Raw genomic sequence first — 13,890 nt, 5'->3', positions numbered from 1 at the left:
ATACCTGAAGGTGCCTCATACATCTGCACAAACAATTATACACAAGTACAAACAAGATTGGAATGTACAGCCATCACATCGCTCAGGAAGGAGATGGGTTCTGTGTCCCAGAGATAAACATGCTTTGGTCGGACATATGCATATCAACCCAAGGAGAAAAGCAAAAGATCTTGTGTAGATGATGGCGGAAGCTTGTAAGATTGTGTCACTATCCATAGTGAAACGACTACTGTATCAACATGGGCTGAAAGGCCAGTCTGCCAGGAAGAAGCCATTACCCGAAAAGAAACATTAACCCCTTTCTGACATTAGACGTACTATCCCGTCGAGGTGGTCTGGGCCCCTATGACCTCTGGGGGTCCTTCCGGGTCCTGCAGGGAGGTGGCTTGCAAGCGCCTGCTGATAGCAGGAGCCGGCAAGCCTCCTGCACTGCCTGTCAGATCGCTGATCTGACTCAGTGCTTTGCAAAGTGTCGGATCAGCGATCTGACACTATACAGTGATATCCCACCCTGGGACAAAGTAAAAAAGTTTAAAAAAACAAAATATTAACATGTGTAAAAAAAAAAAATTATAAATAAAGAAAAAAAGATATTGTTCCAATAAATACATTTCTTTATATATATATATATATATATATATATAAAAACAATAAAAGTACACATATTTAGTATCGCCGCGTCCGTAATGACCCGACCTATAAAACTTTCCCACTAGTTAACCCCTTCAGTGAACACCATAAAAAAAAAAAACAGGCAAAAAACAATGCTTTATCATCATACCGCCGAACAAAAAGTGGAATAACACACAATCAAAAAGACGGATATAAATAAACATGGTACCGCTGAAAACGTCATCTTGTCCTGCAAACAACAAGCCACAATACAGCATCATCAGCGAAACAATAAAAAAGTTATAGCCCTCAGAATAAAGTGATGCAAAAATAATAATTTTTTTCTATAAAATAGTTTTTATTGTATAAAAGCACTAAAACATAAAAAATTATATAAATGAGGTATCGCTGTAATCGTACTGACCAGAAGAATAAAACAGCTTTATCAATTTTACCAAACGCGGAACGGTATAAACGCCTCCCCCAAAAGAAATTCATGAATTGCTGGTTTTTGTTCATTCTGCCTAATAAAAATCAGGATTAAAAGCGATCAAAAAATGTCACGTGCCTGAAAATGGTACAAATAAAAATGTCAGCTTGTCCCGCAAAAACAAGACCTCACATGACTCTGTGGGCCAAAATATGGAAAAATTATAGCTCTCAAAATATGGTGATGAAAAAAATATTCTTTGCAATAAAAAGCTTCTTTTAGTGTGTGACAGCTGCCAAACATAAAAACTAGCTATAAATAGTAAATATAATTTCCCTTTATCACCACCTTAGTTAGGGAAAAATAATAACATTGAAAAAAGTATTTATTTCCATTTTCCCATTAGGGTTAGGGTTGGGGCTAAAGTTAGGATTATGGTTGGGGCTAAAGTTAGGGTTGGGGTTAAAGTTAGGGTTGGGGCTAGAGTTGGGGTTAGGATTACGTTTAAGGTTGGGTTAGTTGCGTGTCAGGGTTAGGGGTGTGGTTAGGGTTGGGATTAGGGTTAGAGGTGTGTTGGGGTTAGGGGTGGGTTGGGATTAGCATTAGGGGTGTGTTCGGGTTAGGGTTGTGGTTAGGGTTGGGATTAGGGTTAGGGGGGTTAGGGTTGGAGTTAGAATTGGGGGGTTTCCACTGTTTAGGCTCTGCGTTATAAACTGTAGTGAAATACTTGGGGGTGCAAAGTTCTCACAAGACATCTAGATAAGTTCCTTGGGGGGTCTAGTATCCAATATGGGGTCACTTGTGGGGGTTTCAATGTTTAGGCACATCAGGGGCTCTGCAAACGCAACATGACATCCGATCTCAATTCCATCCATTTCTGCGTTGAAAAAGTAAAACAGTGCTCTTTCCCTTCCGAGCTCTGCTGTGCGTCCAAACAGTGGTTTACCCCAACATTTGGGGCATCAGCGTACTCAGGACAAAATGGGCAACAACTTTTGTGGTCCAATTTCTCCTGTTAGACTTGGGAAACTAAAAATTGAGGGGCTAAAAAATAATTTCTGTGAAAAAAAAAAAGATTTTTTATTTTCAACGCTCTGGATTATAAACTTTAGTGAAACACTTGGGGGTTCAACGTTCTCACAAGACATCTAGATAAGTTCCTTGGGGGGTCTAGTATCCAATATGGGGTCACTTGTGGGGGTTTCAATGTTTAGGCACATCAGGGGCTCTGCAAACGCAACATGACATCCGATCTCAATTCCATCCATTTCTGCGTTGAAAAAGTAAAACAGTGCTCTTTCCCTTCCGAGCTCTGCTGTGCGTCCAAACAGTGGTTTACCCCAACATTTGGGGCATCAGCGTACTCAGGACAAAATGGGCAACAACTTTTGTGGTCCAATTTCTCCTGTTAGACTTGGGAAACTAAAAATTGAGGGGCTAAAAAATAATTTCTGTGAAAAAAAAAAAGATTTTTTATTTTCAACGCTCTGGATTATAAACTTTAGTGAAACACTTGGGGGTTCAACGTTCTCACAACACATCTAGATAAGTTCCTAAGGGGGTCTAGTTTACAATATGAGGTCACTTGTGGGGGGTTTCTACTGTTTAGGTACATCAGGGGCTCTGCAAACGCAACGTGACTCCCGCAGACCATTCCATCAAAGTCTGCATTCCAAATCGCCACTTCTTCCCTTCCGAGCTCCTGCAATACTGAAGAAACATCTCAAAACATCAGCCAGGAAGTTAAAGCTTGGGCGGAAATGAGTCTCCCAAATTGACAATGTCCCGAAGCATATTGCCAAATTGGTAACAAAGTGGCTTCAGCATAACAAAGTCAATGTCAAGGCCTGGTCTCAATCCTATTGAAAATTTATGGGCAAAGCTGAAAAGGGCAGTGCGAGCAAGGGGACATACACATCGGGATCAGTTACACCAGTTTTTTCAGGAGGAATGGGCCCAAATTCCAATCAACTATTGTGAGAAGCTTGTGGAAGGAGATCCCAAACATCTGACCCGAGTCATTCAGTGTAAGGGCAATGGTACCAAATACTTATGAAATGGATGGAAACCTTTGACTTTGCAGTAAGTAATAAAAATGCCTTAAAACATTTTCTCTCTCATTATTCTGGCAATTGGCATATTAATAATTATGGTAATCCTAATTGACCTAAAATGGGTTTTATTCTGATTTCATGTCAGATATTGAGAAAAACATGCAGATGTGTCTTTATATAGTGCATGGAATCTTCTGGTTTCAACTGCAGGTAATGAGACAAGTTGACCAAATACCTCCAGCTTTCTCCTGGTATAAGGGCTTCATCCCATAGAAGTGGCCTATGGGACACCTGTGTGAACGTTTCTCCTAAATATTTGGCTTATCCTGCAAGCGGTGGCTTGGAATTGAGGGCTAGTTGGCAACAAGGAGGATGTGAAGACATAAGTCAGCACGAGTGGAAGAACTTGCATCATATGACAACCCACAATGTGTAATATGTATATCAGACATCTGAGGGAGCTCCGGGAACAAGAGCGGAGGTGCAGGAGACGTAATATACATGGTAATTTATTATATATGTACTTTGACTGATATTTGCTCTCAGGTGGGACACGACCAGTCTATCATCCTGGAAAATTTTCTTCAGTCTCAAAAAGTTGGAAGCCCCAAGACTGATGTCTGGAGGGGGACGACAAGGTAACTACAGTGTAATTTTGCAAATTTGGGGTCATGTACATTTTTCTAAAATCTTGTAAAACAGTGGTGTGCATGGGGCCGCTGCAGGGACTTGTTGTGATGGGTGACAGGGTTGGTTTTATATTTAAGCTACTTTTCTACGGTCAGGTTACTTATCTACAGGGCTAGGTCAGCAAGCTCAAACTTTGTCCTAAGTTAAGGAACACTTCCAATGTGCCAGATCCTCTTATTCCCGTATGATGAGCTCTAGTTCTTCACATTGGGCTTTGCAGATGGCCCTGCGTGATCCTATTTGATCACCTACCTAGGCCTAAGGCTAAGCGAAACATACACAGTGCACTGCAGCCTTGCAGTGCTTGAATCCTGGGTTCAAACCCCAGCAAGGACAACATCTGCAAAGAGTTTGTATGTTCTCTCCGTGTTTGTGTGGGTTTCCTCCGGGTACTCCGGTTTCCTCCCACATTCCAAAGACATACTGATAGGGAATTTAGACAGCGACGATAATGTGTGCAAACTGTAAAGCACTTTGGAATATGTTAGCGCTATATAAAAATAAAGATTATTATTATTACACGAGTGTCTTGGTATTAAGACTTTCTAGAATGACAGAGTTCTGTCTGCTACCTGTTTCCGGTCTTCCCGAACCTCTGCTATGTGTGTCCACCTGGAGCTTCCAAGATGTCTCTTTTCCTGCCAGACGCTTCCAAAACCTCTGTTATTTGTATCTGGGCTTCCAGGACCTCTGCAGCATTTCTGCCTGCAGCTTCCAGGATGTCTCATGTCCACCTGAAGCTTCCAGGTCCACTGTCCCCTGCGATTATAACAGCTGTTTTAGCTTGTGGCTTCCAGGACGTCTTCTGTTCGCTTGTGGCTTCCAGGATGTCTCATGTATGCCTGTGGCTTCTAGGATGCCTCCTACCGCCTGTGGCTTCCAGCACCACTGCTATGTGTCCCTTGCGACATCCAGGATGCCCCTGTCTGACATCAGTCTTCCAGGACCTATGGTACCTATTCCCAGTCTTCCAGGACCTTTGATACCTGTTTCGGCACTCATGTCTGCTTACTCCGGTACCTCTGCTACCTGTTTTGCACATGCCTAACCTGCCTGCTGCACCAATGCCCATGTACCCACCTGGACCTTGGGCATTGAGGATCCACTTCACTTAGTGATCCTAACACAATGACCCTTTAATATGAAATGGCCAAGGTGAAGACTGTGTTTTTCTATTAAACCAACAGATTCTTAGTTACTGTGGAGACCCAGCATTGTATCTTAATTAACCAGACAACTAATTTTAAGCAAGAAGAATAGACTATTATCTGTATGTTGGCTTTTGAATTTATGTGTTGGTCAAGAAAACAGACTTGTGCTTGGGTATGCCTGTAATTTTGACATTTCATATAACATATTGTGCTCTTATTCTTGATGACTAGTGATGTCTACCGATATTCTAATTATGCATTGTGTAGGCCAGATAGTTTGGTTACTTTGAGAACAGAGAAGGAAAACTATGCAAACAGATTAAATAATCAAGTAATGCTACTTGATCTTATCTCCATTCTTACCCTTTATGTCAATACTGAATGAAGGACACTTGTTAAGTATAAAAAGAGGTTACATGCCACTATAGAGAGAGAGAAACGGCTAGAGATTCTACCAAGATATCCAAACATCCCGGAGACCCTACAGGAATTGCTGCCAATTCATCATGGCTCCATGACATGGATCTATCATTCTACAGGAAGCAACCTAGGGGACCTCGGCCCTGGCTGGAAGAATACAGATCTGCTCCATTGACCATCACTGAACCATGGATACGTTTGGAGAAAGCCAGGATTGGGAACCACTGGTCGCCTGGCTCCATGGAGATGTTTGGAGAAGCCAGGTTGTAACCCTCGGGTCAACTGGCCTTGTAACTCAATGGACTGTCATCTTCTTAAGCTTGTTACCTCCTTTCTGTGTAAGCGCCACAAGTGGGGTAGTCGACTCTTGGAGCTCTGAAGTAACAGCTACCATTATCCCAACGAGTCAGCGGAAGGGAGAGACTCTGTAATGTGCACCATCTTGGGGTATTTTGCTGGGACTGTTATACTTGTTATCTGCCTCTTTTGTGGTTCAATAAAGCATTGCCACACTGTTTTACCCTAACCCTGTGTTGTCTGAGTAGCGTTATGCCCATGTTAAAAGTAGAGCGGGCATTCAGCGGGACGATCCCTGGTCCATCCCCGGTCCATGCGGTTCCGGCTAGCAGACTGGGGCACCTGCTGAACCCCCTTTCCTCCCCGTGTCTGCACAGTTACATTTCTTTTTTTTTTTTTTTTACAGTGCAAAATTCTCCTCGGCTACCATTCAATCTTTTTAGAGTAATGCAGCAAAGAAAAGACAGAAAGGAGGGGAGAGGAGGGAGATGCAACTGCAGAATCTCTTTCTCTCTGGGTCTCGTGAGGGGTGAATGAATAAAAGACAAATTTAAAAATGTAATTGTCTCTAACTATCCTCATGTCACACAAGGAAGAAACTACACATTGAACAAGCATGGGAAGAGGAAATATGGATGAAGGGTGGATACATTGGAAAGTTACTTTTCTTTATCAAGGTTATTTATAATCAGGGCAACAAAGTCTATCTTCGTCAACTCTGCTGGAAAACACCCTAGAACTGGTATTTGGAGGGCTGCATTTTTTATTTTATAACAAGTACATGGTGCATTAATGGGAACCTGTCAGCAGGATTGTGCACAGTAACTACAGACAGTGTCAGGTCGGCGCCGTTATACTGATTACAATGATACCTGGTGATTAAATCCGTCTTGTGGTTGTTTGTGGTTGTTGTGTAATCTTTATTATCAGTTTCGTGTTAATGAGATTCTCGTTCCCTAAGGCAGGGTTGGTGTATGTGGTGCTCTGATTAGATATTCATATTCCAGACTTGAAGAGAACACAGAAGTCAAGGAGGAGGGGAGAGGAGGGGGATGCAACTGCAAAATCTCTCTCTGTGTCTGTGACTACCTGCGGCAAGAGGAGAGGAATAACTAAAGAATAGAAAGATCGGATTGGCTCAAACCATCTTCATATCCTCAGATGAGCCCGCCGCTCAGCAAGCCGAGGAAGAGGATCGATGGGTATAAAAAAAGGCAGGAAGAGGGAAAAGACTTCTCGCTCTGCATCAAAGCCATGATCATGTGTTTTTTTTTTTGTTTGCAAATGCAAAGTGCAAACAGTCTCTTTTTCCCAGTGGCTTTCAGATATTTTCCTTGAAGAAACAAACACTTGATACTTGGAGGCGACTTTTTTCTTGCATACATTTTCTGACTCTAAAAGCAATTTATTTCTTTTAATGGTGAGAGCCTCTTCTCCAGCTGTGCAAACTGATCTCCACGCTGCAAGATGAGAGCCATTGCCTAACGTTGGGTGCGTTTCGCCGGGGTCATCTACACAGCGGTAGCGGGAGGGTGATTGCATGTGATGTGCATTGCAAAAATGTGTGTAATTAATGAATGGGGGGAGACAGGTTTAATAACCACATGCAGCTGGAATTCAGATGAGATCTTTTTCCTTGTGCGCATTCCCATGACGTGACACTCATCAAGTGTTTCGATGGCAGGTAATTACTTTGATTAGCAGGTGCACCAGGATTTTGCATATTAATGGAAGAGGCGATGAACATGGAGCTGCACATTTGTTCTATATGTCCTAGTTTTGGAGCGGGGGAGGGGCGGACGAGGTAACGGCCATGTGCGCTATATAAGGAGCCTTCAGACCTATTTATAAGTATGAGACCTAAAGGCGTCAGAGGGAAAATAGAGCAAACGACAAAAGGTGTCACTTTAAGCGCTTGAGTCCCAATACATAATATATAACGGGACACCACCTGCCATGTGCCCTTTATAACACTGATGCCTCATGCGGTCTTTGGGGGCGACCCCTGCACCCCATATAGCTATTCCTCTAGCAAACAATGCATCCGTACAAAGTGGAAGCCCATAGCACTGGTAACAGGAGTATTCACATTACTGTGGTGCACAGGATAATGGCAGGTGTAATCTCATCAATTAAAAGGACGGGCCCCGGGGATCACCTTTACAAAATATCGGCTTGCTTGTTTGCATTCAGAATCAACTATTACAGCATTGTGTGACAGAAGAAAGTTCCATAGTCTCACTGCTCTCACAGTAACAAGTCCATAGTCTCACTGCTCTTACAGTAACAAATCCATAGTCTCACTGCTCTTACAGTAAAGAATCCATAGTCTCATTGCTCTTACAGTAAAGAATCCATAGTTTCACTGCTCTTACAGTAACAAATCCATAGTCTCACTGTTCTTACAGTAACAAATCCATAGCATCACTGCTCTTACAGTAAAGAATCCATAGTCTCATTGCTCTTACAGTAAAGAATCCATAGTCTCACTACTCTTACAGTAAAGAGTCCATAGTCTCATTGCTCTTACAGTAAAGATATCTCACTGCTCTTACAGTAAAAAGTCCATAGATTCATTGCTACTACAGTAAAGAATCCACAGTCTCATTGCTCTTATAGTAAAGAGTCCATAGTCTCATTGCTTATGGTAAATATAGTCTCATTGCTGTTACAGTAAAGAATCCATAGTCCCACTGCTCTTACAGTAAAGAATCCATAATCTCATTGATTTTTACAGTATAGAAGCCATAGTCGACTCTCATTGCTCTTACAGTAAAGAATCTATAGTCTCATTGCTCTTACAGTAAAGAGTCCATAGTCTCATGGCTTACAGTAACAAATCCATAGTCTCACTGCTCTTACAGTAAAGAATCCATAGTCTCACTGTTCTTACAGTAAAGAATCCATAGTTTCACTTACAGTAAAGAATCCATAGTCTCACTGCTCTTACAGTAACAAATCCATAGTCTCACTGCTCTTACAGTAAATAATCCATAGTCTCATTGCTCTTACAGTAAAGAATCCATAGTTTCACTGCTCTTACAGTAACAAATCCATAGTATCACTGCTCTTATAGCACAGAATCCATAGTATCACTGCTCTTACAGTAAAGAATCCATAGTCTCACTGCCCTTACACTAAATAATCCATAGTCTCATTGCTTTTACAGTAAAGAATCCATAGTCTCACTACTCTTACAGTAAAGAGTCCATAGTCTCATTGCTTACAGTAAATATAGTCTTTTTGCTGCTACAGTAAAGAATCCATAGTCTCATTGCTCTTACGGTAAAGAATCCATAGGCTCATTGCTTACAGTAAATATAGTCTCATTGTTCTTACTGTCAAGAATCCATAGTCTCATTGCTCTTACAGTAAAGATCTCACACTGTTCTTACAGTAAAAAGTCCATAGATTCATTGCTGTTACAGTAAAGAATCCATAGTCTCATTGCTATTATAGTAAAGAGTCCATAGTCTTATTACTTATGGTAAATATAGTCTCATTGCTGTTACAGTAAAGAATCCATAGTCGCATTGCTCTTACAGTAAAGAATCCAGTCTCATTGCTCTTACAGTAAAGAATCCATAGTCTCATTGCTCTTATAGTAAAAAGTCCATAGTCTCATTGCTTATGGTAAATATAGTCTCATTGCTGTTACAGTAAAGAATCCATAGTCTCATTGCTGTTACAGTAAAGAATCCATAGTCTCATTACTCTTACAGTAAAGAATCCATAGTCTCATTGCTCTTACAGTAAAGAGTCCATAATCTCATTGCTTATGGTAAATATAGTCTCATTGCTGTTACACTAAAGAATCCATAGTCTCACTGCTCTTACAGTAAAGAGTCCATAGTAGCATTGCTGTTGCAGTAAAGAATCCATAGTCTGATTGCTGTTACAGTAAAGAATCCATAGTCTCATTGCTCTTACAGTAAAAAATCCATAGTCTCATTGCTCTTACAGTAAATAATCCATAGTCTCACTGATCTTACAATAAAGAATCTATAGTCTCATTGCTCTTACAGTAAAGAGTCCATTGTATCATTGCTGTTACAGTAAAGAATCCATAGTCTCATTGGTCTTACAGTAAAGAAGCCATAGTCGACTCTCATTGCTCCTACAGTGAAGAATCCATAGTCAATTCTCATTGCTCTTACAGTAAAACATCCATAGTCTCACTGCTCTTACAGTAAAGAATCTATAGTCTCATAGCTGTTACAGTAAAGAAGCCATAGTCTCATTGCTCTTACAATAAAGAATCCATAGTCCCATTGTTCTTACTGTAAAGAATCCATAGTCTCATTGCTCTTACAGTAAATAATCCATAGTCTCATTGCTCTTACAGTAAAGAATCCATAGTCTCATTGCTCTTACAGTAAAGAAGTCATAGTCTCATTGCTCTTACAGTAAAGAATCCATAGTCAATTCTCATTACTCTTACAGTAAAATATCCATAGTCTCACTGCTCTTACAGTAAAGAATCTATAGTCTCATAGCTGTTACAGTAAAGAAGCCATAGTCTCATTGCTCTTACAGTAAAGAATCCATAGTCCCATTGTTCTTACAGTAAAGAATCCATAGTCTCATTGCTCTTACAGTAAATAATCCATAGTCGACTCTCATTGCTCTTACAGTAAAGAATCCATAGTCTCATTGCTCTTACAGTAAAGAATCCATAGTCTCATTGCTCTTACAGTAAAGAATCCATAGTCTCACTGATCTTACAGTAAAGAATCCATAGTCTTATTGCTGTTACAGTAAAGCATCCATAGTCTCATTGCTCTTACAGTAAAGAAGCCATAGTCGACTCTCATTGCTCTTACAGTTAAGAATCCATAGTCTCATTGCTCTTACAGTAAAGAAGCTATAGTCGACTCTCATTGCTCTTACAGTAAAAAAATCCATAGTCTCACTGCTCTTACAGTAAAGAATCTATAGTCTCATAGCTGTTACAGTAAAGAAGCCATAGTCTTATTGCTCTTACAGTAAAGAATCCATAGTCCCATTGTTCTTACAGTAAAGAATCCATAGTCTCATTGCTCTTACAGTAAATAATCCATAGTCGACTCTCATTGCTCTTACAGTAAAGAAGCCATAGTCGACTCTCATTGCTCTTACAGTAAAGAATCCATAGTCTCATTGCTCTTACAGTAAAGAAGCCATAGTCGACTCTCATTGCTCTTACAGTAAAACATCCATAGTCTCACTGCTCTTACAGTAAAGAATCTATAGTCTCATAGCTGTTACAGTAAAGAAGCCATAGTCTCATTGCTCTTACAGTAAAGAATCCATAGTCCCATTGTTCTTACAGTAAAGAATCCATAGTCTCATTGCTCTTACAGTAAATAATCCATAGTCGACTCTCATTGCTCTTACAGTAAAGAGTCCATAGTCTCATTGCTGTTACAGTAAAGAATCCATAGTTTAATTGCTGTTAAGTAAAGAATCCATAGTCTCATTGCTCTTACAGTAAAGAAGCCATAGTCGACTCTCATTGCTCTTACAGTAAAGAATCCATAGTCGACTCTCATTGCTCTTACAGTAAAAAATCCATAGTCTCACTGCTCTTACAGTAAAGAACGTATAGTCTCATTGCTGTTACAGTAAAGAAGCCATAGTCTTATTGCTCTTACAGTAAAGAATCCATAGTCGACTCTCATTGTTCTTACAGTAAAGAATCCATGGTCTCATTGCTCTTACAGTAAAGAATCCATAGTCGACTCATTGCTCTTACAGTAAAGAATCCATAGTCTCATTGCTGTTACAGTAAAGAATCCATACTCTCATTGTTCTTACAATAAAGAATCCATAGTTGACTCTCATTGCTCTTACAGTAAAGAGTCCATTATCTCGTTGCTTATGGTAAATATAGTCTCATTGCTGTTACAGTAAAGAATACATAGTTTTACTGCTCTCACAGTTCAGAATCCATAGTCTCACTGCTCTTACAATAAAGAATCTATAGTCTCATTGCTCTTACAGTAAAGAGTCCTTAGTCTCATTGCTTGCAGTAAAGAGTCCATTGTCTCATTGCTTATGGTAAATATAGTCTCATTGCTGTAACAGTAAAGAATACATAGTTTTACTGCTCTTACAGTTCAGAATTCATAGTCTCACTGCTCTTACAATAAATAATCTATAGTCTCATTGCTTACAGTAAATATAGTCTAATTGCTGTTACAGTAAAGAATCCATAGTCCCACTGCTGTTACAGTAAATACAAAGTATCACTGCTGTTGCAGTAAAGACAGAGTCACTGCTCATAGAGTAAATACATAGTATTACTGATATTACAGTTCAGAATCCATAGTCTCACTGCTCTTACAATAAAGAATCTATAGTCTCATTATTCTTAAGGTACCGTTACACTAAACGACTTACCAACGATCACGACTAGCGATACGACCTGGCCGTGATCGTTGGTAAGTCGTTTTGTGGTCGCTGGGGAGCTGTCACACACACAGCTCTCTCCAGCGACCAACGATCAGGGGAACGACTTCGGCATCGTTGAAACGGTCTTCAACGATGCCGATGTCCCCGGGTAACGAGGGTAAACATCGGGTTACTAAGCGCAGGGCCGCACTTAGTAACCCGATATTTACCCTGGTTACCATTGTAAAAGTAAAAAAAAAACCAAACACTACATACTCATATTCCGATGTCTGTCATGTCCCCCGGCGTCCACAGGGTTAAAACTGCTTTCGGCAGGAGCGCTGCTAATGCACGCGCTGCTGCCGAGAGCTTTCCCTGCACTGTGTCAGCCCCGGCCGTAAAGCAGCGGTGACGTCACCACTGTGCTCTGCTTTACGGCCGGCCGGCGCTGACACAGTGCAGGGAAAGCTCTCGGCAGCAGCCCTGGTTACCAGTGAACACATCGCTGGATCGGTGTCACACACGCCGATTCAGCGATGACAGTGGGTGATCAGCGACCAAAAAAAGGTCCTGATCATTCCCCAGCGACCAACGATCTCCCAGCAGAGGCCTGATCGTTGGTCGCTGTCATGCTTAACGATTTTGTTAACGATGTCGTTGCTACGTCACAAAAAGCAACGATATCATTAACGAAATCGTTATGTGTGAAGGTACCTTTACAGTAAAGAGTCCATAGTCTCATTGCTTACAGTAAATGTAGGCTAATTGCTGTTACAGTAAGGAATCCATAGTCTTACTGCTCTTACAGTAAAAATCCAGAGTCCCACTGCTGTTACAGTAAATACAAAGTATCACTGCTGTAACAGTAAAGACAGAGTTGCTGCTCATACAGTAAATACATAGTATTACTGATATTACAGTGAAGAATCCGTAGTCTCACTGCTCTTACTGTAAAGAATCCATTATTTCATTGTTTTTACACTAAAGAACCCATGTCTATGATGATGGTGAAGCATTCTTTGCTCTAGACATGATGGATTTCCTCTTGTAATGATTACAGGACTAAGGTACCTTCACACATAACGATATCGTTGACGATATCGTTGCTTTTTGTGACGTAGCAACGATATCATTAAGGAAATCATTATGTGTGACAGCGACCAACGATCAGGCCCCTGCTGGGAGATCGTTGGTCGCTGAGGAAAGTTCAGAACTTTATTTCGTCGCTGGATCTCCCGCTGACATCGCTGGATCGGCGTGTGTGAGAATTCTCAGGATTTTGCCAGGAAAAAATCCTGACGTGTGCACATACCCTGAAAGTGGTTTTTCACTTTTAGAAAAGTAGACTGCAAGCATTTCTTATGATGTAAAATAACAATGATATATGGTAGTTCTCAATCTCTCCCGATCTAGGTCCACTTTGTTTTAGCTGGAGACGTTTGCTGACAGTGCAGTCACCGCTGCACCATTCACTGCGTTCAGAGGTCCTTGATGTCTACCTTGGCATCGGAGCTCTTTAAACATTGTGAATCCCTTTAATAACCTTGGTCGCCACAATCTGCACCTACTCTAATTCAACTCTTTCCATCTTATCCCCTTGAGCCCCAAACTGTGGCCACACCAGTGACCCGTATAGAGGAAAACTAAGGGCAGGATCCATTACTGCATTTGCGCCTATTTTTTAAGTTTTTATTGTTTTGATCATTTTTTCTTTGTGCCATTTTCAGCTCTCCATTTGCGCATTTTTTAAAGTCCCTTTGTATGTTCCCAGCTTTTTTTTCTTTTATTCACCACTGTGGGCGGAATTTATGGTTTCCAGATATTTGTACCTGATTAACCACTGGTGAAAAGTCGCAACATTTAT

General features: G+C 40.9%; 1 protein-coding gene across 1 annotated transcript in view; it reads left to right on the top strand.

Moving 5' to 3' along the window:
* Nucleotides 1-3,642: 3,642 nt before the first annotated feature.
* The window catches only part of EXOC3L4 (exocyst complex component 3 like 4), a 164,272-nt gene continuing 154,024 nt past the window's right edge, over nt 3,643-13,890 (top strand). Inside the window, exon 1 of the mRNA XM_069737666.1 lies at nt 3,643-3,734. The gene's annotated coding sequence lies outside the window, so the exon portion shown is untranslated. The remainder of the gene's footprint in view (nt 3,735-13,890) is intronic.

Source organism: Ranitomeya imitator, chromosome 1, assembly GCF_032444005.1.
Source record: "Ranitomeya imitator isolate aRanImi1 chromosome 1, aRanImi1.pri, whole genome shotgun sequence".
Taxonomy (NCBI): domain Eukaryota; kingdom Metazoa; phylum Chordata; class Amphibia; order Anura; family Dendrobatidae; genus Ranitomeya; species Ranitomeya imitator.
The sequence above is the reverse complement of the archived record's forward strand: the minus strand, read 5'-3'. Positions and strand labels throughout refer to the sequence as shown.